Source organism: Nelumbo nucifera, chromosome 1, assembly GCF_055504915.1.
Source record: "Nelumbo nucifera cultivar China Antique chromosome 1, China Antique-T2T, whole genome shotgun sequence".
Lineage (NCBI taxonomy): Eukaryota > Viridiplantae > Streptophyta > Magnoliopsida > Proteales > Nelumbonaceae > Nelumbo > Nelumbo nucifera.
In genome coordinates, this window is record NC_142649.1 from 110227189 (window position 1) to 110253825 (window position 26637).

At 36.6% G+C, this 26637-nt stretch overlaps 1 long non-coding RNA gene across 9 annotated transcripts; it reads left to right on the forward strand.

Moving 5' to 3' along the window:
* The first annotated feature begins 1527 nt into the window (after positions 1–1527).
* Positions 1528–25665, forward strand: LOC104590959 (uncharacterized). Of its 9 annotated transcripts, XR_016078839.1 has the most exons (11): positions 1528–2001; positions 2268–2455; positions 6232–6322; positions 6799–6912; positions 13158–13273; positions 15180–15270; positions 15747–15895; positions 17211–17317; positions 17793–17908; positions 24745–24851; positions 25323–25665. It is a non-coding gene; the product is annotated as an uncharacterized LOC104590959 (long non-coding RNA). The 9 variants fall into 9 exon arrangements; XR_016078840.1 differs by lacking the exon at positions 24745–24851; XR_016078843.1 differs by lacking the exons at positions 24745–24851; positions 25323–25665 and adding an exon at positions 12629–12719 and having other exon boundaries at positions 17793–19938.
* Positions 25666–26637: the final 972 nt, after the last annotated feature.

Sequence of the window (26637 nt, forward strand, 5' to 3'; positions counted from 1 at the left end):
ATGACTACAAAGTTATTTTGTCTAATTATTGACATATAGAAAAAATGACCCGGAAACAGAATTGTTCTGGCCATTGGTTTCCAGGTCGACGGTTCAATTGTCTGGTTCAAATGGATGGCCCATTTTGACAACAAAAATTAAAAATAAAAATGGCCAAAAACCGTTGAACGGGTCGATGGGTTGATGGTTCGACCATATGCGTCAATTGGTTGTTGACTGATTCAACGATTTTTGGCCAAGGACTGGGTTTGGGGTAAAATGGAACTGGTTGCCTGGACGGTTCCCGGGCTGAACGGTCATACCGTCCAGGTCAACTAGGAGTTTTCGATGTGAAACAAAGGACAACTATGAAGTAGAACTCAAAACTATCACTGTATGATCGTATTCTTTTGTATGAGATGTTTTGTTGAAGCAATATTTAAAAAACGAGCACATGATAATCTCTTTTAAGTCTTTATATGAGTTTTAAGACTTGAGTGCCTATAATTGTAAGTTTCTTATTAAAAAACCATTGTCTTAATGGAATTATCTTTTTTAATGTACAATTCCATTCCAACCCTTGCGAAGTAGGGCCCCTCCGCTAGTATATTTAATTATAATATATTATAAATTCAAAAACGGGTAAAAAATACAAACCAATCAACCGGTTAACCCAATTAGAAAACCATTAATAAATTCATTTGTTTTTAACCTTTAAAAGTTACAACCTAATATCATACGGAAAAAACACCATAGCTTTTTACATGGTTTTCAAAATCGGACCGAACTAGAAAAACCAGGAACTGGTCACCTGACCGGTTCAATTTTTCCCCAAAACTGTTGATTTTGGTAAGCAAACCGCTGAACCGGCCAGTTAACTATTCAAACCGTTTGAATGGTTTAGACTATTTTTCAAATTTTTAAATTTTTTTATTGTTTTGTCAAAACGGGCCAACCATTTGGTTCGACCCGGTAACTAGACCCCTAACTAGTTCGGTCATCGGGTAATTGGTTCCGTTTCAACCTAAAATCATTTTTTAGCCAAAAACCATTGATTTATTCAGTGACCTACTCACTTGGGCAGTCAAACCATTGACATGAACGATGATTTTTTGGTCATTTTTTTTTAAATCAGAATTGGTCATCCATTCGAACCGGATGGTTGGACTGTTCGACCTGGGAACCAGTCCCCTAGAACGATTCCCTATCCCGTCGAATTTTAAAAATCTTGATTGAATGCTATCAATTTTTTAATTTTCATCTTATTAATATTTTGTATTATACAAGGATGTTCTTAGCCTTTTTTTTTTCTTTACATGAAACATACCAACCAATTAAGTAGGGGGGCAATTCGGTGGGTTTGGGTTGAGCTTTATCCCAACTCGTTCAACCCATCAACCCATTAATGTGACCCATTTAAAAAGGAATATAAGTGGGCCGGTTGAACCCAAAGCCACCTTGACCCAATCCAATCGACCCAGCCAATTAATTTGTTAAGTCATTAAAAACAAAATTGTAACCGAAACTAGGAACTGGCATGAGGAAAAATGTAACAGAACGAAGCAAAAAGGAAAAGAAAACAATTTGACCGTTAAGAGAGATCTATTCCATATCGTATTGGATTCGATCTTGATCTCATTTACCACTTTTTAAGTCTTCGGACTGAAACGATGAAGAGCCGAGGTGAAATCGAAGGAAGATTGGGTCTGGTCTGGATTGTGACAAAATACGAAGGGAACAAGAAAACTGAGGAAGTACAGTCAAGGCAGCAGCAAATATTTGTTGCAACGAGCAACGGTTTTGGTCTTGAAGGCTTGAAGGAAAGGACATTTTGGTGTCTTAGAGCAGAAGAGAGGAAAAGATGGCGAAAGCTGCATCAGAGGTTGAAGAACTGCCGAAGGCTATCGTGCGCAGAGTTGTGAAGGATAAACTCGCTGGTCCGTCCAATCAAGACGAAATCAATGCCACAAAGATGCTCTCCTCGCTTTCTCCGAGAGCGCCAGGATCTTCGTTCATTGCGACGTAAGACTTGCTTCCAAATCTTTTTCCGCCCTCCCTCTTTCTCTGTGTTTTTTTGGATCTGGGATTCCAATTAAAATCAACGCTCGTCAAATAATATTACGTCGGGGAAATCGTCTTGTCTTGAATCTTTTTTAGGGTTTCCTGAATTAGCGGCATTTCTTTTCTCCCAACTTTCAATTGTATCTTTATTTCAGATGATTAGGAGCAGATTTTGTTATTGTGGATGGATTATGACTGTTATTTGGGAAATCATTTTGGTGTCTTAGAGGAGAAGAGAGGAAAAGATGGCGAAAGCTGCATTAGAGGAGGAAGAGCTGTCGAAGGCTATCGTGCGCAGAGTTGTGAAGGATAAACTCGCTCGTTCGTCCGATCAAGACGAAATCAATGTCCACAAAGATGCTCTCCTTGATTTGTCCGAGAGCGCCAGGATCTTCGTTCACTACCTCTCTGCTACGTAAGACTTACTTTCAAATCTTTTTCCGCCCTCCCTCTTTCTCTGTTTTTTATTTTATTTTATTTTATTTATTTTTGGGGCTGGGATTCCAATTAAAATCAACGCTTGTCAAATAATTTTGGGTCGGGGAAATTGTCAAATAATCTTTTTCCGGGTTTCCTGAATTAGCGTTTACTTCGGGCTGCATTTCTTTTGTGTTAATTTTTAATAGTATCTTTATTTCAGATGATTAGGAGCGGATATCGTTATTGTGGATGGATTATGACTGTTATTTGGGAAATCAGTAGCATAGTGTCACGGGGCTAACCGGCGAGGCCCCGTGACGTTGTTTTTATTTGGAATTTTTTCAAACATTGTACTCCACCCATCCTATAGCCAATTTCCCCTTTTCTTATTGTGTAATGGACTACGAAATTTTTATGTGTTTGCTTGTAAAGTCTGCACATACTGTGTAATAAGGATAATTTATGCTCTACTGTAGTATGATTAGAATCTTTAAAAGCCACAGACCTCTAGTTAAATGTGGATAAACTTAGACGAAATCCATCAGACTATTCATAGATCATATCAAAATTATCATCTTGAGATTCTTAGCTCCAGTTGGGGAGGGCACATCACGTAGGGCTGGGCATCTTGTGTTTTTACAAGGTCAAAAGCTGGTTCAGGTTCCTATTTAGAGAAGTGAAAGTATGCATCTAGTTTGAAAAATCAGTTAGGTTGATTCCTGGATAGGATAAGAGTATTAATTTGTTTGCAAAAGAAGAGGTTGGGATGGTTGAATTACTGGTGGGGGCTCCAGGTCCCGGGATGCAACAAGAGGCTAATCTCTCTCTCCACCCCTCTGTTTTACTTGTGATTTGCACTTAGTTTGTTTCAGTTATATTCTGTATATAGTCCCCTGCATTTGAATCTTTCCTGAATGGAGGAGTTTCTTCTTCATTGTTAATAAAATTTCTATTTTTATTGCTAATGATAGAAAAAAGGATAAAAAAGGCAGTGGGTCTCTTTCATGCATTTCTTAGTCCTAGGTTTAAAATAAAACACATTGGATGAAGCTTACACCTAACCAGTTGCATTCTTCCACACAATATCAAGAAGAAAAGGATATGAGAGAAGATTTTGGCCAACTCCTTTGGACAAGTCCAAATCTGATGGTGGCTATGTTTGTCCAGTGGGTTGATTTCAGAACTTGAAGATCTTATAAGTGGACAAGTCCAAATCTGTTGTAGAGAAATTGTTGCCAACAAGGGAACAATTTTAAATAGCCAAAGTCTGCATTATTTTTCTTTTGTTCTCTTTTCCTCCGTCCTTCCCTCTCTCTGTCTTTCATCCCAAACACATCTAAGCTAATCCAGCCTTGTTTATATGTTTATCTAATGGGGAAACATATTCTAAATGTTCCATTTCTTTTTTCTTTTGTCTTTTGTCAATGCTTTCGTGAATGCCGATTCCAGCCACGTAACTGTCTAATTTTGTGGCGGTGTTTATTTTTATGAATTCTGTTTGCACATGCTTAGTGGATTTCCTCTTCCATCATTTTGGCGGCTAAGTCGATGATTGTTCCTTCCGAAGCTTCAAATGGTTGTTGCTTTGGAAGTTTGCTACTCAAGATAGGGCTTCCAATGGGTTGGGTTTTGGTAGAACCAGCCTCGAATCGATTATTATTACTATGGACAAATTCATAGACCCGGAACTGAAAACAAGAAGTATTTATTTAAAGAATAAATTAAAATTTGAATTTTGATAATTTAACCTTAATAAAATTTACAGAAATGATTATTATTGATATATTATAAATTAAACATCTTCGCCTTAATGGACAGAAGTGATTCAGAACTGGGCGAGCCGCTTACACCGTTTCTGTATAGGCCTGGCTTCCTTTACCTTCGGAAGCAGGTAAGTGAAATTAATCCTTGGTTTCCTTTTCTAATTTTATGTTGTCCTTGGTTTCTTTTGCTTTATAGGAAAGTTTGAGTCAGCAACTGTGGTAACCATGATGTTCAATGAGGGAATCAAGAAATATTTTGATATGACCCTTCTTTCTTGTGCCTATGCTAGAACTAGGGAACGTACTCAAGGTCTTGTATCTTTTTTTGGTCACACCTATAGATTACTTTTAGCATTCAAAGCTGTTGAAAATATGTTTTGATACAAGTTTAGAATCTTCTAGGTTACTGGTTTAACATCTTGACATGGGTGAGACTCACCAAGGTCTTGCTGTTCTTATTATTGCATGGGTTGAAATTTTTGAAGATTTGGGTCTTGGGACGGAGATTGGATCATTAGAACATTTATTACATTATGAAGAGCAGAACACCTAGAGGGTAGTTCCTTTAGTTCTTCGTCTCCTTTGCATTTGCAACCTGAAGGTATGCCATATGTGATATACAATGTTGTTGAATCCATATAGCATTCAACTGAACTCAAAAGAGGGCTTTGGACGGAGTTTTATTAGGTTGGTTTGGTTAGCATTGCATAGTTTCCAAGAAACCTAATGTGTGGTTTGCTGTTGTGGAGAAGTTGTTGCCAACAATGGAACAATTTTAAACAACCAAAGTCTGCATTCTTTTTCTTTTGTTCTCTTTCCCTCCTTCCTTCCCTCTCTCTGTCCCTCATCCCAAACACATCTAAGCTAATCCATCATTGTTTATATGTTTGTCTAATGGGGAAACATATGGCAAATGTTCTGTTTCATTTTTCTTTTGTCAATGCTTTCGTGAATGCCAATTCCAGCCACGTAACTGTCTAATCATGTGGCGGTGTTTATTTTTATGAATTCTGTTTCCACATGCTTAGTGGAATTCCTCTTCCATCATTTTGTCGGCTAAGTCGATGATTGTTCCTTCCGAATCTTCAAATGGTTGTTGCTTTGGAAGTTTGCTACTCAAGATAGGGCTTCCAATGGGTTGGGTTTTGGTAGAACCAGCCTCGAATCGATTATTATTACTATGGATAAATTCATAGACCCAGAACTGAAAACTAGAAGTATTTATTTAAAGAATAAATTAAATTTTGAATTTCAATAATATAACCTTAATAAAATTTACAGAAAATGATTATTATTGATATATTAATAAATTAAATATTTTAACTAATATTGTCTATCATAATTGGCATTTATAACATAAAATATGGTAAAAGATATTGGAGAATTAAGAAAATCTTGTACATACTTTATAAAACAACTGGTTCCGGGTATGAATTGGTTCAGGACAGGGAATACCATGCACCGACCCAATTATTATTTGAGACAAAATCATGGAACCAGAACCATTATAATTCTAGAACTGTTATAATTCTAGAATTGTAAACGGTTCTGATCTGTTTGTGTTCACTGGGCAAATGCGACCCACTGGCTGCCCTAATTCTTCAATAAGGATCATGGGAAGACAGGAGCTGCAATAAGTCTGGTATTTCTTTTCCTTCTCCACGAGGATTTTTTTTTCTTGGTTGTGACCTTTTCAACGCATTGCCAATGTTGAAACGTTTGCTGTTGTAGGGTATGATTGTATAGTGGGATGTTGATTTTGGACCCAAACAAATCGATAAGTACTTCCACAAAATGACAACCATGCCAATGTGTGTGCATTATTAGTAGTTGGCATTGTCAACTCCAGTATAAAGAATGTCCGTAGGGCTTGTAAGCCAACATTTTTTTTATATGCCAAAAGTTTTTTATATGCTAACATTTCCTTATTGTTGTTTTTATTGTCAATTTTGTTTTGTGTTGTTTTCTTAAACTAATCCGAGACATCTTCAAGCATTGACACTTGTAGGAGGTTATGTCGACGCAAATGATTCAAGTATTTGAGTTGGTGTGTAATAGTTGGCCTTGGCGTTGCATTTGCAGGAACACAAGATTAGAAGGTGAAGTATCTCTGTTTTCACCCGTAGAGTGACATTTTGTTTCATAAAAGCATTTTCAAAGCCTAGTTTCTAAAGTTTTAGAGAAAAAGATTACCAAACTATTAGGCCAATTCTTTATCACAAATGGGTTGGAATATGGTTCAAGGGGATTTTGCTGAACATCTGTTAAACACCTTTCGTCGGGAATATTATTTGTTGTTGATGTTTTTGCGACTCAAAACTAATTGAATGGTTAAGCTTGCTCTATTTAGTACGCTTTTGCCCGTTATGGTAATGTATCATAACATATGTTGTATAGTGTTTATTGTTTTTTAGAATTTTGATGAATTAAATATGCAGCTCAATTTGAAGCTTACTTTATTTTATTAACAGACAAAAAGGAAATCATCTCCAATTTTGGAAGATGCAAAATCTTCAATTGATGTGATTTTCTTCACCACGATCTCATCGGGCTTTATTTGTGTTGCGTCTTGTAGGGAAGATATTACTTGAGCTATTATCTTTGCCTTAATGGACAGAAGTGATTCAGAACTGGGCGAGCCGTACACTGTTTCTGTATAGGCCTTGGCTTCCTTTACCTTTGGAAGCAGGTAAGTGAAATTAATCCTTGGTTTCATTTTCTAATTTTATGTTGCCCTTAGTTTCCTTTGTTTTATAGGAATGTTAGAGGTAGCAACTGTTGTATGCATGTTGTTCAATGAGGGAATCAAGAAATATTTTGATATAACCTTCTTTCTTGTGCCTATGCTAGAACTAAGGAACGTACTCAAGGTCTTGTATCTATATTTTGGTCACATCTATATATTACTTTTAGCATTCAAAGATGTTGACAATATGTTTTGATACAGGTTTAGAATCTTCTAGGTTATTGGGCCAACATCTTGACATGGGTGAGACTCACCAAGGTCTTGCTGTTCTTGTTATTGTATGGGTTGAAATTTTTGAAGATTTGGGTCTTGGGATGGAGATTGGATCATTAGAACATTTATTACATTATGAAGAGCAGAACACCTTGAGGGTAGTTTCTTTAGTTCTTTGTCTCCTTTGCATTTGCAATTTTGAAGGTAAGCCATATGTGATATACAAGTTTGTTGAATCCTCATAGCATTCAACTGAACTGGAAAGAGGGCTTTGGACAGAGTTTTGTTAGGTTGGTTTGGATAGCATTGCATAGTTTCCTAGAAACCTTTAGAAAACAGAGCATAGTTTTATTCTAATGTGTGGTTTGCTATTGTGGAGAAGTTGTTGTCAACAAGAGAACAATTTTAATCAGCCAAAGTCTGCATTTTTTTTCTTTTGTTCTCTTTCCCTTCTTCCTTCCCTCTCTCTATCTCTCATCCCAAACACATCTAAGCTAATCCATCATTGTTTATATGTTTGTCTAATGGGGAAACATATGGCAAATGTTCTGTTTCATTTTTCTTTTGTCAATGCTTTCGTGAATGCCGATTCCAGCCCCCTAACTGTCTAATCATGTGGCGGTGTTTATTTTTATGAATTCTGTTTCCACATGCTTAGTGGAATTCCTCTTCCATCATTTTGTCGGTTAAGTCGTTGATTGCTCCTTTCGAAGCTTCAAATGGTTGTGGCTTTGGAAGTTTGCTACTCACGATAGGGCTTCCAATGGGTTGGGTTTTGGTAGAACCAGCCTCGAATCGATTATTATTACTATGGATAAATTCATAGACCCGGAACTAAAAAGTAGAAGTATTTATTTAAAGAATAAATTAAATTTTGAATTTCGATAATATAACCTTAATAAAATTTCAGAAAATGATTATTATTGATATATTAATAAATTAAATATTTTAACTAATATTATCTATCATATTTAGCATTGATAACATAAAATATATTAAAAGATATTGGAGAATTAAGAAAATCTTGTACATACTTTATAAAACAACTGGTTCCAGGTATGGATTGGTTCAGGACAGGGAATACCATGCACCGACCCAATTATTATTTGAGACAAAATCATGGAACCAAAACCGTTATAATTGTAGAATTGTAAACGGTTCTGATCTGTTTGTGTTCACTGGGCAAATGCGACCCACTGGCTGCCCTAATTCTTCAATAAGGATCATGGGAAGACAGGAGCTGCAATAAGTCTGGTATTTCTTTTCCTTCTCCACGAGGATTTGCTTTTCTTGGTTGTGACCTTTTCAACGCATTGCCAATGTTAAAACTTTTGTTGTTGTAGGGTATGATTGTATAGTGGGATGTTGATTTTGGACCCCAACAAATCGATAAGTACTTCCACAAAATGACAACCATGCCAATGTGTGTGATTTATTAGTAGTTGGCATTGTCAACTACAGTATAAAGAATGACCGTAGGGCTTTGTAAGCCAACATTTTTTTTATATGCCAAAAGTTTTTTATATGCTAACATTTCCTTATTGTTGCTTTTATTGTCAATTTTGTTTTGTGTTGTTTTCTTAAACTAATCCGAGACATCTTCAAGCATTGACACTTGTCGGAGGTTTTGTCGACGCAAATGATTCAAGTATTTGAGTTGGTGTGTAATAGTTGTCCTTGGCGTTGCATATGCAGGAACACAGGATTAGATGGTGAAGTATCTCAGTTTTCACCCGTGGAGTGACATTTTGTTTCATAAAAGCATTTTCAAAGCTGAAGATGATCAAGACTGCTATCAGTCTTGGACACTAAGGTATTTCAGGTTCGAACAAAAGAGAAAGTGAAGAAGAAAGATGAGAAAGATTAGTGAGAGAGCAGTAGAACACAGGTTTGAAAGGAATGACAGATTCAGAATGATCTGCCGCCGCCACTTCAATTTAATATTTATATGTTATGCTAGTTACATGAAAGGACATATTTGCCCTTGGTGTTTACATCATAACACTTAACAATATAAAAAACTAAAAAATAAATAACAGAACTAGAATAATAGAATAATATAACAGATAAACTAGGTATATTTTACCCTACGGACAGAGTGATGTGGGGCCCACACCAGTTTCTCTACACTCCCCCTCAAGTTGGGAGTAAATGTTTATCAATCCCAACTTGGATAGATCCGCTTCTAGCTTCTTTCTTGATACAACTTTAGTGAGGATATCTGCTAGTTGCATACTGGATGTGATGTAAGGGAGGCATATTTTTGAGATGAGACCCTCTCTCGTTCAAAATGTCGATCAACTTCAATGTGTTTGGTTCTGTCATGCTGCACTGGATTATGTGCTATATTAATTGCTGCTTGATTATCACAATACAGCATCAGAGGCTTCTCATACTCAATACCCAACTCCTCAAGTAGAGATCTTAGCCATAGGATTTCAGTCACTCCGTTGGCCATGGACCTGTATTCTATTTTAGCACTAGACCGGGAGACAATACTTTGTTTCTTACTTCTCCAGGAGACAATGTTTCCTCCCACAAGTGCACAATATCCTGAGGTAGATCGTCTGTCATCAACACTCCCAGCCCAATCGGCATCTGTATAGACCTCCACCTTCATGTGGTTATTGTTCTTGAACGGTATACCCCTACCCGGGCATCTCTTCAAGTAGGCTAAAATTCTTTTTACTGCAAGAAGATGTGTGGTTCTAGGAGAATGCATGTACTAGCTGACAACACTAACAACATAAGTAATATCTGGCCGAGTGAGGCAGAGATATAGGAGCTTTCCTACCAACCGCTGGAACATAACTTTGTCTTCAAGCAGCTCCCCACTCTTTGCACTAATCCTGTGGTTCTGTTCAATGGGTGTATCTGCAGGTTTGACACCCAGCTTTCCAGTTTCAGCCAACAGATCTAAAACATATTTCCTCTAAGAGACAAAGATCCCATGTTTAGATCTAACAACCTCAATGCCCAAAAAATACCGTAGTGTACCCAGATCTTTCACCTCAAACTCTTGATGAAGGAGTTGTTTAAGGGACTCAATCTCATATCTGTCATTTCCTGTCACCACAATATCATCAACATATACTGCAAGTAGTGTCAGTGAAGACTCCACCCTCTTGATGAACAGTGTATGATCTGACTGGGCCTGTACATAACCGAACTTTCCAAGAGCTAGTCTGAATCTGTCGAACCAAGCTCTACGTGATTGTTTCAAACCATACAATGCCTTATTGAGCCGGCAGACCTTCTTACATGTCTCTGTATCATAGTATCCAGGAGGCAACTGCATGTAAACCTCTTCTTGCAAATCCCCATTCAGTAAGGCATTTTTAACATCCATTTGGTACAAAGGCCATGTGTGGCTTGCTGCAAGAGATAATAGAACCCGAATGGTGGTCATCTTGGCTACTGGGGCAAATGTCTCCAAGTAATCTATACCATAATTTTGAGTGAACCCTTTTGCAACTAGCCGAGTTTTGTATCTCTCAATGGATCCATCCGCATTGTGCTTCACAGTAAATACCCATCTGCATCCAACTGGCCTCTTTCCATTGGGCAAGTCAACTAGCTCACAGTAAATACCCATCTGCATCCAACTAGCCGAGCTTTTATAGGAATGTTTGAGGCAGCAATTGTGGTATCCCTGATTTTTAATGAAGAAATCAAAAAACATTTTGATACGACCCTTCTTTCTTGTGCCTATGCTAGAACTTGGAAACGTACTCAAGGTCTTGTATCTGTATTTTGGTCACGCCTATAGATTACTTTTAGCATTCAAAGTTGTTGACAATATGTTTTGATACAGATTTAAAATCGTCCTGGTTACTGGGCTCACATCTTGACATGGGTGAGACTCACCAAGGTCTTGCTGTTCTTGTTATTGCATGGGTTGAAATTTTTGAAAATTTGTGTCCTGGGACGGAGATTGGATCATTAGAACATTTATTACATTATGAAGAGCAGAACACCTAGAGGGTAGTTCCTTTAGTTCTTCGTCTCCTTTGCATTTGCAATATGAAGGTAAGCCATATGTGATATACAAGTTTGTTGAATCCTAATAACACTCAACTGAATTGAAAAAGGGCTTTGGACGGAGTTTTATTAGGTTGGTTTGGTTAGCATTGCATAGTTTCCTAGAAACCTTTAGAAAACAGAGCATAGTTTTATTCTAATGTGTGGTTTGCTGTTGTGGAGAAGTTATTGCCAACAAGGGAACATTTTTAAACAGCAAAAGTGTCCATTCTTTTTCTTTTGTTTTTTTTCCCTCCTTCCTTCCCTCTCTCTGTCCCTCATCCCAAACACATCTAAGCTAATCCATCCTTGTTTATATGTTTGTCTAATGGGGAAACATATGGCAAATGTTCTGTTTCATTTTTCTTTTGTCAATGCTTTCGTGAATGTCGATTCCAGCCACGTAACTGTCTAATCATGTGGCGGTGTATATTTTTATGAATTCTATTCATGCTTAGTGGAAATCCTCTTCCATCATTTTGTCGGCTAAGTCGATGATTGTTCCTTCCTTCCGAAACTTCAAATGGTTTTTGCTTTGGAAGTTTGCTACTCAAGATAAGGCTTCCAATGGGTTGGGTTTTGGTAGAACCAGCCTCGAATCGATTATTATTACTATGGATAAATTCATAGACCCGGAACTGAAAACTAGAAGTATATATTTAAAGAATAAATTAAATTTTGAATTTCGATAATATAACCCCAATAAAATTTACAAAAAATGATTATTATTGATATATTAATAAATTAAATATTTTAACTAATATTATCTATCATAATTGGCATTTATAAGATAAAATGTGCTAAAAGATATTGGAGAATTAAGAAAATCTTGTACACACTTTAGAAAACAACTGGTTCCGGGTATGAATTGGTTCAGGACAGGGAATACCATGCACCGATCGAATTATTATTTGAGACAAAATCATGGAACCAGAACCGTTATAATTCTAGAATTATAAACGGTTCTGATCTGTTTGTGTTCAGCGGGCAAATGCGACCCACTGGCTGCCCTAATTTTTGAATAAGGTTAATGGGAAGACAGGAGCTGCAATAAGTCTGGTATTTCTTTTCCTTCTCCACGAGGATTTTCTTTTCTTGGTTGTGACCTTTTCAACGCATTGCCAATGTTGAAACCTTTGCTGTTGTAGGGTATGATTGTATAATGGGATGTTGATTTTAGACCAAAACAAATCGATAAATACTTCCACAAAATGACAACCATGCCAATGTGTGTGCATTATTAGTAGTTGGCATTGTCAACTACAGTATAAAGAATGACCGTAGGGCTTGTAAACCAACATTTTTTTTATATGCCAAAAGTTTTTTATAGGCTTAACATTTCCTTATTGTTGTTTTTATTTTCAATTTTCTTCTGTGTTGTTTTCTTAAACTAATCCGAGATATCTTCAAGCATTGACACTTGTAGGAGGTTATGTCGACGCAAATGATTCAAGTATTTGAGTTGGTGTGTAATAGTTGGCCTTGGCGTTGCATATGTAGGAACACAGGATTAGAAGGTGAAGTATCTCAGTTGTCACCCGTAGAGTGACATTTTGTTTCATAAAAGCATTTTCAAAGCCTAGTTTCTAAAGTCTAAGTGAAGAAGTTTACAAAACTATTAGGCCAAATCTTTATCACAAATGGGTTGGGATATGGTTCGAGGGGATTTTGCTATACATCTGTTAAACACCATTCGTCGGGAATATTATTTGTTGTTGAAGTTTTTACGACTCAAAACTAATTGAATGGTTAAGCATGCTCTATTTAGTACGCTTTTACCCGTTATGGTATTGTATCAGAACATATGTTGTATAGGGTTTATTGTTTTTTGTAACTTTATTTTATTAACAGACAAAAAGGAAATCTTCTCCAATTTTGGAAGATGCAAAATCTTCAATTGATGTGATTTTCTTCACCACGATATCATTGGGCTGTATTTGTGTTGTGTCTTGCAGGGAAGATATTACTCGAGCTATTATCTTTGCCTTAACGGACAGAAGTGATTCAGAACTGGGCGAGTTCCTTACATTGTTTCTGTATAGGCCTTGGCTTCCTTTACCTTTGGAAGCAGGTAATTGAAATTAATCCTTAGTTTAGTTTTCTAATTTTATGTTGTCCTTGGTTTCATTTGTTTTATAGGAATGTTTGTGGCAGCAATTGTGGTATCCCTGATGTTCAATGAAGAAATCAAAAAATATTTTGATACGGCTCTTCTTTCTTGTGCCCATGCTAGAACTTGGAAACGTACTCAAGGTCTTATATCTGTATTTTGGTCACGCCTATAGATTACTTTTAGCGTTCAAAGTTGTTGACAATATGTTTTGATACAGATTTAAAATCGTCCTGGTTACTGGGCTCACATCTTGACATGGGTGAGACTCACCAAGGTCTTGCTGTTCTTGTTATTGCATGGGTTGAAATTTTTGAAAATTAGTGTCTTGGGACAGAGATTTGATCATTAGAACATTTATTACATTATGAAGAGCAGTACACCTGGAGGGTAGTTCCTTTAGTTCTTCGTCTCCTTTGCATTTGCAATATGAAGGTAAGCCATATGTGAAATACAAATTTGTTGAATCCTAATAGCATTCAACTGAACTGAAAAAGGGCTTTGGATAGAGTTTTATTAGGTTGGTTTGGTTAGCATTGCATAGTTTCCTAGAAACCTTTAGAAAACAGAGCATTGTTTTATTCTAAAGTGTGGTTTGTTGTTGTGGAGAAGTTGTTGCCAACAAGGGAACATTTTTAAACAGCAAAAGTCTCCATTCTTTTTCTTTTGTTCTCTTTCCCTCCTTCCTTCCCTCCTTCCTTCCCTCCCTCTGTCCCTCATCCCAAACACATCTAAGCTAATCCATGCTTGTTTATATGTTTGTCTAATGGGGAAACATATGGCAAATGTTCTGTTTCATTTTTCTTTTGTCAATGCTTTCGTGAATGCCGATTCCAGCCACGTAACTGTCTAATCATGTGGCGGTGTTTATTTTTATGAATTCTGTTTCCACAAGCTTAGTGGAATTCCTCTTCCATCATTTTGTCGGCTACGTCGATGAATGTTCCTTCCTTCCGAAACTTCAAATGGTTGTTGCTTTGGAAGTTTGCTACTCAAGATAAGGCTTCCAGTGGGTTGGGATTTGGTAGAACCAACATCGAATCGATTATTATTACTATGGATAAATTCATAGACCCGGAACTGAAAACTAGAAGTATTTATTTAAAGTATAAATTAAATTTTGAATTTCGATAATATAACCCTAATAAAATTTATAGAAAATGATTATTATTGATATATTAATAAATTAAATATTTTAACTAATATTATCTATCATAATTGGCATTTATAACATAAAATGTGCTAAAAGATTTTGGAGAATTAAGAAAATCTTGTACATACTTTAGAAAACAACTGGTTCCGGGTATGAATTGGTTCAGGACAGGGAATACCATGCACCGACCCAATTATTATTTGAGACAAAATCATGGAACCAGAACCATTGTAATTCTAGAATTATAAACGGTTCTGATCTGTTTGTGTTCACTAGGCAAATGCAACCCACTGGCTGCCCTAATTTTTGAATAAGGTTCATGGGAAGACAGGAGCTGCAATAAGTCTGGTATTTCTTTTCCTTCTCCACGAGGATTCTCTTTTTTGGTTGTGACCTTTTCAACGCATTGCCAATGTTGAAACCTTCGCTGTTGTAGGGTATGATTGTATAGTGTGATGTTGATTTTGGACCAAAACAAATCGATAAGTACTTCCTCAAAATGACAACCATGCCAATGTGTGTGCATTATTAGTTGTTGGCATTGTCAACTACAGTATAAAGAATGACAGTAGGGCTTGTAAACCAACATTTTTTTTATATGCCAAAAGTTTTTTATATGCTTAACATTTCTTTATTGTTGTTTTTATTGTCAATTTTCTTTTGTATTGTTTTCTTAAACTAATCCGAGATATCTTCAAGCATTGACACTTGTAGGAGGTTATGTCGACGCAAATGATTCAAGTATTTGAGTTGGTGTGTAATAGTTGGCCTTGGTGTTGCATATGCAGGAACACAGAATTAGAAGGTGAAGTATCTCCGTTGTCACCCATAGAGTGACATTTTGTTTCATAAAAGCATTTTCAAAGCCTAGTTTCTAAAATCTAAGTGAAGAAGTTTACCAAACTATTAGGCCAAATCTTTATCACAAATGAGTTGGAATATGGTTCGAGGGGATTTTGCTATACATCTGTTAAACACCATTCGTAGGGAATATTATTTGTTGTTGAAGTTTTTGCGACACAAAACTAATTGAATGGTTAAGCATGCTCTATTTAGTACGGTTTTGCCGGTTATGGTATTGTATCAGAACATATGTTGTATAGTGTTTATTGTTTTTTAGAATTTTGAGGAATTAAAAATCCAGTTCCATTTGTAGCTTACTTTATTTTATTAACTGACAAAAAGGAAATCATCTCCAACTTTGGAAGATGCAAAATCTTCAATTGATGTGATTTTCTTCACCACGATCTCATTGGGCTTTATTTGTGTTGTGTCTTGCAGGGAAGATATTACTCGAGCTATTATCTTTGCCTTAATGGACAGAAGTGATTCAGAACTAGGCGAGCTGCTTACATTGTTTCTGTATAGGCCTTAGCTTCCTAATAGCATTCAACTGAACTGAAAAAGGGCTTTAGACAGAGTTTTATTAGGTTGGTTTGGTTAGCATTGCATAGTTTCCTAGAAACCTTTAAAAAACAGAGCATAGTTTTATTCTAATGTGTGGTTTGCTGTTGTGGAGAAGTTGTTGCCAACAAGGGAACAATTTTAAACAGCAAAAGTCTCCATTCTTTTTCTTTTGTTCTCTTTCCCTCCTTCCTTCCCTCTCTCTGTCCCTCATCCCAAACACATCTTAGCTAATCCATCCTTGTTTATATGTTTGTCTAATGGGGAAACATATGGCTAATGTTCTGTTTCATTTTTCTTTTGTCAATGCTTTCGCGAATGCCGATTCCAACCACGTAACTGTCTAATCATGTGGCGGTGTTTGTTTTTATGAATTCTGTTTCCACAGGCTTAGTGGAGTTCCTCTTCCATCATTTTGTCGGCTAAGTCGATGATTGTTCCTTCCTTCCGAAGCTTCAAATGGTTGTTGCTTTGGAAGTTTGCTACTCAATAAGGCTTCCAATGGGTTGGGTTTTGGTAGAACCAGCCTCGAATCGATTATTATTATTATGGATAAATTCATTGACCCGGAACTGAAAACTAGAAATATTTATTTAAAGAATAAATTAAATTTTGAATTTCGATAACATAACCCTAATAAAATTTACAGAAAATGACTATTATTGATATATTCTTAAATTAAATATTTTAACTAATATTATCTATCATAAATGGCATTTATAACATAAAATATGCTAAAAGATATTGGAGAATTAAGAAAATCTTGTACATACTTTAGAAAACAACTGGTTCCAGGTATGAATTGATTCAGGACAGGGAATACCATGCACCGACCCAATTATTATTCTAGACAAAATCATGGAACCAGAACCGTTATAATTCTAGAATTATAAATGGTTCTGATCTGTTTGTGTTCACCGGGCAAATGCGACCCACTGGTGGCCCTAATTCTTGAATAAGGTTCATGGGAAGACAGGAGCTGCAATAAGTTTGGTATTTCTTTTCCTTCTTACGAGGATTTTCTTTTCTTGGTTGTGACCTTTTCAACGCATTGCCAATGTTGAAACCTTTGCTGTTGTAGTGTATGATTGTATAGTGGGATGTTGATTTTGGACCAAAACAAATCGATAAGTACTTCCACAAAATGACAACCATGCCAATGTGTGTTCGTTATTAGTAGTTGGCATTGTTAACTACTGTATAAAGAATGACCGTAGGCTTGTAAGCCAACATTTTTTTTATATGCCAAAAGTTTATTATATGCTAACTTTTCCTTATTGTTGTTTTTATTGTCAATTTTCTTTTGTGTTGTTTTCTTAAACTAATCCAAGATATCTTCAGGCATTAACACTTGTAGGAGGTTATGTCGACGCAAATGATTCAAGTATTTGAGTTGGTTTGTAATAGTTGGCCTTGGCGTTGCATATGCAAGAACATTGGATTAGAAGGTGAAGTATCTAGTTGTCACCTGTAGAGTGACATTTTGTTTCATAAAAGCATTTTCAAAGCATTGTTTCTAAAGTCTTAGTGAAGAAGTTTACCAAACTATTAGGCCAAATCTTTATCACAAATGGATTGGAATATGGTTCGAGGGGATTTTGCTATACATCTGTTAAACACCTTTCGCCGGGAATATTTTTTGTTGTTGAAGTTTTTGCGACTCAAAACTAATTGTATGGTTAACCATGCTCAATTTAGTACGCTTTTGCCCGTTATGGTATTGTATCAGAACATATGTAGTATAGTGTTTATTGTTTTTTAGAATTTTGATGAATTAAATATGCAGTTCCATTTGAAGCTTACTTTATTTTATTAACAGACAAAAAGGAAATCATCTCCAATTTTGGAAGATGCAAAATCTTCAATTGATGTGATTTTCTTCACCACGATCTCATTGGGCTTTATTTCTGTTGTGTCTTGCAGGGAAGATATTACTCGAGCTATTATCTTTGCCTTAATGGACAGAAGTGATTTAGAACTGGGCGAGCCGCTTCCTCTGTTTTTGTATAGGCCTTGGCTTCCTTTACCTTTGGAAGCAGGTAAGTGAAATTAATCCTTGGTTTAATTTTCTAATTTTATGTTGTCCTTGGTTTCATTTGTTTTATAAGAATGTTTGAGGCAGCAACTGTGGTATTCCTGATGTTCAATGAAGAAATCAAGAAATATTTTGATATGACCCTTCTTTCTTATGCCTATGCTAGAACTTGGAAAGGTACTCAAGGTCTTGTATCTGTATTTTGGTCAGGCCTATAGATTACTTTTAGCATTCAAAGTTGTTGACAATATGTTTTGATACAGATTTAAAATCGTCTATGTTACTGGGCTCACATCTTGACATGGGTGAGTCTCACCAAGGTCTTGCTGTTCTTGTTATCGCATGGGTTGAAATTTTTGAAGATTTGTGTCTTGGGACGGATATTGGATCATTAGAACATTTATTACATTATGAAGAGCAGAACAGCCAGAGTGTAGTTCCTTTAGTTCTTCGTCTCCTTTGCATTTGCAATACGACGGTAAGCCATATGTGATATACAAGTTTGTTGAATCCTAATAGCATTCAACTGAACTGAAAAAGGGCTTTGGACGGAGTTTTATTAGGTTGGTTTGGTTAACATTGCATAGTTTCCTAGAAACCTTTAGAAAACAGAGCATAGTTTTATTCTAATGTGTGGTTCGCTGTTGTGGAGAAGTTGTTGCCAACAAGGGAACAATTTTAAACAGCAAAAGTCTGCATTCTTTTTCTTTTGTTCTCTTTCCCTCCTTCCTTCCCTCTCTCTGTCCCTCATCCCAAACACATCTAAGCTAATCCATCCTTGTTTATATGTTTGTCTAATGGGGAAACATATGGCAAATGTTCTGTTTCATTTTTCTTTTGTTAATGCTTTGGTGAATGCCGATTCCAGCCACGTAACTATCTAATCATGTGGCGGTGTTTATTTTTATGAATTCTGTTTCCACATGCTTAGTGGAATTCCTCTTCCATCATTTTGTCGGCTAAGTCGATGATTGTTCCTTCCGAAGCTTCAAATGGTTGTTGCTTCGGAAGTTTGCTACTCAAGATAAGGCTTCCAATGGGTTGGGTTTTGGTAGAACCAACCTCGAATCGATTATTATTACTATGGATAAATTCATAGACCCGGAACTGAAAAATAGAAGTATTTATTTAAAGAATAAATTAAATTTTGAATTACGATAATATAACCCTAATAAAATTTACAGAAAATGATTATTATTGATATATTAATAAATTAAATATTTTAACTAATATTATCTATCATAATTGGCATTTATAACATAAAATATGGTAAAAGATATTGGAGAATGAAGAAAATCTTGTACATACTTTATAAAACAACTGGTTCCGGGTATGAGTTGGTTCAGGACAGGGAATACCATGCACCGACCCAATTATTATTTGAGACAAAATCATGGAACCAGAACCATTATAATTCTAGAATTATAAACGGTTCTGATCTGTTTGTGTTCACCGGGCAAATGCGACCCACTGGCTGCCCTAATTCTTGAATAAGGTTCATGGGAAGACAGGAGCTGCAATAAGTCTGGTATTTCTTTTCCTTCTCACGAGGATTTTCTTTTCTTGGTTGTAACCTTTTCAAAGCATTGCCAATGTTGATACCTTTGATGTTGTAGGGTATGATTGTATAGTGGGATGTTGATTTTGGACCAAAACAAATCGATAAGTACTTCCACAAAATGACAACCATGCCAATGTGTGTGCATTATTAGTAGTTGGCATTGTCAATTACAGTATAAAGAATGACCATAGTGCTTGTAAGCTAACATTTTTTTTATATGCCAAAAGTTTTTTATATGCTTAACATTTCCTTATTGTTGTTTTTATTGTCAATTTTCTTTTGTGTTGTTTTCTTAAACTAATCCGAGATATCTTCAGGCATTGACACTTGTAGGAGGTTATGTCGACGCAAATGATTCAAGTATTTGAGTTGGTGTGTAATAGTTTGTTAGACAGTTTTGTATGCCCTTAGCTTCAATCAGAATGATGTACTTTATGAGTTTATTGTAAATGAATAAAGATACATATTTGATTCATGTTCCCTTGGTATGTTTCTGTGTAATACCCTTAAACTGGACACTTAATGAGACTCGTATTAGTTTAGAATGTTCATAACCAGTGGGTCGGTCTGGGGAGACCTATCCTGACAAGGCTGACACTGTGGTGCCACCACGTCGGTTGGGGTGGCCTGTCTCAGCTGCCAGGGTAAGACCCTAGGCACATACAGTGTAGGATTAATTGAATCTTTGAACTGGACCAGATTTCAAGTATTGCCCTGGACCTTGGAGATTGATGGGCAAAACTGGAAAGTTACACCCGACCCCTAGACTCGATTATGATACTGCACTAGGTGTCAGATTGGGCTATCTTTGATGTACCAATCAGTGAGATCCTTAGCGGGGGTCAAAACCTGGGTATGTTGGGACAGTCCGAAAATTCATCTGAGTGTGTGATCATAGTGACAGGATCAGCCCCTTTGTCGGACAAAGGTAATGATCAGAGATGCACTCTCACTGATGGAAACCAAGACTGCCGACAGCCGATTTCAACCGTTGAGATTTGTTTTGCAAAATATATTTTATATAAGATATAAAAGTATATATATTATGGTTTCTAAAATGTTTGCAAGAAGGTTTTAATTCCCGAGATCCATATGAGTGGAGAGTGCAACACTGTTCCTTGCAGCCAAGTGGAGAGTGTATGATCATTATGGGCTGAGAGGTTAAGTGTAAGACCATTGAGGATAACACCGGATGGGCTAATCTTGCATCTGCCCACAGTCCCTGGGTGTTACAAGGTGGCTTGGCCCAGGGACCACTTAGTGTAAGTGTTGGGGCCATAGAGCCCATTTGATGGGTTTCAGGGGGTACACTGTCTTCAGCAGTGCATTCAGCCAGGCCTTGTAACAAAGGCTGGGCTGAACCCATGTGGCTGATGTGTATATCAATTCTTGGGTCCCACGCCATACAAGGAAGCCCAATTGGGCAGCAGTTTGGAAGGCTTTTTGAGTACATAACCTTAAATGGGCCTTAAGCCCATTTCGAACTTGGCTGATTTGATCAATCATTTAAAGGGGGCGAATTCTGAAGCGGGTCAGCTAAAAGGATTGGGCTTAGACCCTATCCACTTAGAGAGTCCAAGATCTTAATGAGATTTAGATCTAAAAACCTCCTAATTATATTAGGAGATAGCTGATCTGATCTGCAGATAAGATAAGGATTATCCCTTATCACTAAGGGACTTCTAATCCAAATATGATTTGGATTAGCAACTCCTAATCTGATTAGGAGCTGATCCCTTTGAGATTATAAAAGGGGAAAGGGGCGGCAGCCTTTTACACGATGATCAACAGCATTCTTCTCTTTGAAGAAAGAGAGATTGAAAGATTTCCTGCATACTACGAATTCTCTCCTGCTGCCACCTTCCTGCCATTGCCATTCCTTCAGTTCGATCTCCAGTTCTTGGGAGCAATCAAGATTTGATTTTGATCTCAATCTTTTGGGAAAAGATTGGTTGGAGCTGTACTCACAAGCCGTCTAGTTGATTCTTGCGAAGGGTCAAATTCTTTTGAAGAACATTGTTGATTCTGCTCCATCCTTTACTGCGCCATCTTCAGTGGGAGCAGATTTTGGATCATTCCTTGGGCGTGAACACCTCCATTGGGAGATAGTATTTCTCCGTATCAGGTATAATTCTCTCCCACTCCTTTTTGGTTCAGATCTTGTTCAGTTTATGGTTCAAGATTGATCCTTGAAAATATGATTTTCTAAATAGGGAATACGATTCCTAGTTGAAGGAAGAGATAAATTTTTGAAATTCGCCCCTTATTCCGCAATCTTTGGGCGTCCATAGGATGGATCTCTCATTCCCTTCAGTGGTATCAGAGCCATGGTTCAAATCTTGAACCATCTAGTTTCAGATCTGAACCTGCGCAAATGGGCAGAAGGTGTTCTACCCGATTTGCGCAGATATGGGTTTTGGGAAATTTTGTTCCCAAAATTAATGGGCGAATAATCTGAAATTAATTTTATATAAATCTGATTATTATTTAGAATTTTTCTTTATGATTTTCTTGATTTATGGGCTGTTCGTACAAGAGGAGATCGAAATCTTGGTTTGCGCAGGGAACCTGCAAGATTTGCAGTTTCTTGATTTATTTATTACATTTGGTCTGTAAATAATTTTTTTTATTTTCTAGACTCAATGTATAAGTATTCGATCTGATGTAATTATTAATAGAAATAGGGTTTCTATTTATTTTAATTTTGGATCGAAGATGGCGGTGCAGAAAGGGAGATTTCGCAGAGAAGAAGATTTCGCAGATGGGAGAATCGCTATCTGCGATTTGCAGTTTGTGAAACTGCATTCTGTAATCTAACCTCTGTTTTGCATGATGGATTGTGCGAACAACCCTGTTTGACTGATTCTTGATTTTCTTTTATCATTAATTAATTTCATATTATTTTCTTGAATTAAAGATTTAATTAAAGATCAAACCCTAGACCCATTCGAACCAATATTGGTTCAAACTGTTTGGACCGAATCTAGGGTTTAATCAAGGCTGAAAGTCAGCCCTAATTTTCCCACTAATGGGCCTAAGGATTGATATTTAATTGAATGGTTAATTCGGCCCAACCTGTAAAGGCCGAGTTTTAAACAGTTAAAACTACTAAAAGCCCACTTAACCATTAAAGCTATATGGGTTGAACCATTCGGCCCATATACCAAGATAATATTAATGGTTAATATTATGGATTTAAAATGGGCTTCAAATGGGCTTTACAGATAATTAATTGATTGGATCAATTTATCCCTGCATGTGATGTATGGATGTGTGATGTGCTACGTACATGGGCCATAAGTACTTGGCCCATGCTCAATCGACAGTGGTTCTTTCGCACACCATGGCTGAAGGCACATCATTGCCATGGTGTCCCTTTTGGTCATTGGATGACCTCCCTCAGTGGTGGGCCCCACACCTCAACATGAGGTCTCGTGCGGAACCCTAGCCAATTTAGGCCCACCAAAATCTAGCTTTATGAAAGTCAGTGAGAGCCACTTTGGTTTGACCTAAAGATAGAACTAGGGCGTAATTATCTGTTCCCTCGAGATAATATGAGTGCAAGTGATAGGGAGATTCATATGATGAACTCTCTAAAGGCCTTCCATCATTAGCACGAGGATGGGTCCTTCAGTAATGAGGAAACGCACCAGAAAATGGGCTATCCATTTTCTGTTGGGCTTGTCTAAGTGTTTCAGAAGATGATAGGGGTGAGACTCACCAAGGTCTTGCTGTTCTTGTTATCGCATGGGTCGAAATTTTTGAAGATTTGTGTCTTGGGACGGAGATTGGATCATTAGAACATTGATAACATTATGAAGAGCAGAACACCTAGAGGGTAGTTCCTTTAGTTCTTCGTCTCCTTTGCATTTGCAATATGAAGGTAAGCCATATGTGATATACAAGTTTGTTGAATCCTAATAGCATTCAACTGAACTGAAAAAGGGCATTGGATGGAATTTTATTAGGTTGGTTTGGTTAGCATTGCATAATTTCCTAAAAACCTTTAGAAAACAGAGCATAGTTTTATTCTAATGTGAGGTTTGCAGTTGTGGAGAAGTTGTTGCCAACAAGGGAACAATTTTAAACAGCAAAAGTCTGCATTCTTTTTCTTTTGTGCTTTTTCCCTCCTTCCTTCCCTCTCTCTGTCCCTCATCCCAAACACATCTAAGCTAATCCATCCTTGTTTATATGTTTGTCTAATGGGGAAACATATGGCAAATGTTCTGTTTCATTTTTCTTTTGTCAATGCTTTCGTGAATGCCGATTCCAGCCATGTAACTGTCTAATCATGTGGCGGTGTTTATTTTTATGAATTCTATTCATGCTTAGTGGAAATCCTCTTCCATCATTTTGTCAGCTAAGTTGATGATTGTTCCTTCCAAAGCTTCAAATGGTTGTTGCTTTGGAAGTTTGCTACTCAAGATAAGGCTTCCAATGGGTTAGGTTTTGGTAGAACCAGCCTCGAATCGATTATTATTACTATGGATAAATTCATAGACCCGGAACTGAAAACTAGAAGTATTTATTTAAAGAATAAATTAAATTTTGAATTTCGATAATATAACCCTAATAAAATTTACAGAAAATGATTATTATTGATATATTAATAAATTAAATATTTTAACAAATATTATCTATCAGAATTGGCATTTATAACATAAAATATGCTAAAAGATATTGGAGAATGAAGAAAATCTTGTACATACTTTAGAAAACAACTGGTTCCGGGTATGAATTGGTTCAGGACAGGGAATACCATGCACCGACCCAATTATTATTAGAGACAAAATCATGGAACCAGAATCGTTATAATTCTAGAATTATAAACGGTTCTGATCTGTTTGTGTTCACCGGGCAAATGCGACCCACTGGCTGCCCTAATTTTTTAATAAGGTTCATGGGAAGACAGGAGCTGCAATAAGTCTGGTATTTCTTTTCCTTCTCCACGAGGATTTTCTTTTCTTGGTTGTGACCTTTTCAACGCATTGCCAATGTCGAAACCTTTGCTGTAGTAGGGTATGATTGTATAGTGGGATGTTGATTTTGGACCAAAACAAATCGATAAGTACATCCACAAAATGACAACCATGCCAATGTGTGTGCATTATTAATAGTTGGCATTGTCAACTACAGTATAAAGAATGACCGTAGGGCTTGTAAGCCAACATTTTTTTTATATGCCAAAAGTTTTTTCTATGCTAACATTTCCTTGTTGTTGTTTTTATTGTCAATTTTCTTTTGTGTTGTTTTCTTAAATTAATCCGAGATATCTTCAGTTATTGACACTTGTAGGAGGTTATGTCGACACAAATGATTCAAGTATTTGAGTTGGTGTGTAATAGTTGGCCTTGGTGTTGCATATGCAGGAAGACAGGATTAGAAGGTGAAGTATCTCAGTTGTCACCCGTAGAGTGACATTTTGTTTCATAAAAGGATTAGCCTAGTTTCTAAAGTCTTAGTGAAGAAGTTTACCAAACTATTAGAACAAATCTTTATCACAAATGGGTTGGAATATGGTTCGAGGGGATTTTGCTATACATCTGTTAAACACCTTTCGTTGGGAATATTATTTGTTCTTGAAATTTTTGCGACTCAAAACTAATTGAATGGTTAAGCATGCTCTATTTAGTACGCTTTTGCCCATTATGGTATTGTATCAGAACATATGTTGTATAGTGTTTATTGTTTTTTAGAATTTTGATGAATTAAATATGCAGTTTCATTTGAAGCTTACTTTATTTTATTAACAGACAAAAAGGAAATCATCTCCAATTTTGGAAGATGCAAAATCTTCAATTGATGTGATTTTCTTCACCACGATCTCATTGGGCTTTATTTCTGTTGTGTCTTGCAGGGAAGATATTACTCGAGCTATTATCTTTGCCTTAATGGACAGAAGTGATTCAGAACTGGGCCAACCGCTTACACTGTTTCTGTATAGGCCTTGGCTTCCTTTACCTTTGGAAGCAGGTAAGTGAAATTAATTCTTGGTTTAGTTTTCTAATTTTATGTTGTCCTTTGTTTCTTTTGGTTTATAGGAATGTTTGAGGCAGCAACTGTGGTATCCCTAATGTTCAAGGAAGAAATCAATAAATATTTTGAAATGACCCTTCTTTCTTGTGCCTATGCTAGAACTTGGAAATGTACTCAAGGTCTTGTATCTATATTTTGGTCACGCCTATAGATTACTTTTAACATTCAAAGTTGTTGACAATATGTTTTGATACAGATTTAAAATCGTCTTGGTTATTGGGCTCACATCTTGACATGGGTGAGACTCACCAAGGTCTTGCTGTTCTTGTTATTGCATGGGTTGAAATTTTTGAAGATTTGTGTCTTGGGATGGAGATTGGATCATTAGAACATTTATTACATTTTGAAGAGCAGAACACCTGGAGGGTAGTTCCTTTAGTTCTTCGTCTCCTTTGCATTTGCAATATGAAGGTAAGACATATGTGATATACAAATTTGTTGAATCCTAATAGCTTTCAACTGAACTAAAAAAGGGCTTTGGACGGAGTTTAATTAGGTTGGTTTGGTTAGCATTGCATAGTTTCCGAGAAACCTTTAGAAAACAGGGCATAGTTTTTTTCTAATGTGTGGTTTGCTGTTGTGGAGAAGTTGTTGCCAAAAGGGAACAATTTTAAACAACAAAAGTCTCCATTCTTTTTCTTTTGTTCTCTTTCCCTCCTTCCTTTCCTCTCTCTGTCCCTCATCCCAAACACATCTAAGCTAATCCTTCTTTGTTTATATGTTTGTCTAATGGGGAAACATATGGCAAATGTTCTGTTTCATTTTTCTTTTGTCAATGCTTTCGTGAATGCCGATTCCAGCCACGTCACTGTCTAATCATGTGGCGGTGTTTATTTTTATGAATTCTGTTTCTACATGCTTACTGGAAATCCTCTTCCATCATTTTGTCGGCTAAGTCGATGATTGTTCCTTCCGAAGCTTCAAATGGTTGTTGCTTTGGAAGTTTGCTACTCAAGATAAGGCTTCCAATCGGTTGGGTTTTGGTAGAACCAGCCTCGAATCGATTATTATTACTATGGATAAATTCATAGACCCGGAACTGAAAACTAGAAGTATTTATTTAAAGAATAAATTAAATTTTGAATTTCGATAATATAACCCTAATAAAATTTACAAAAAATGATTATTATTGATAT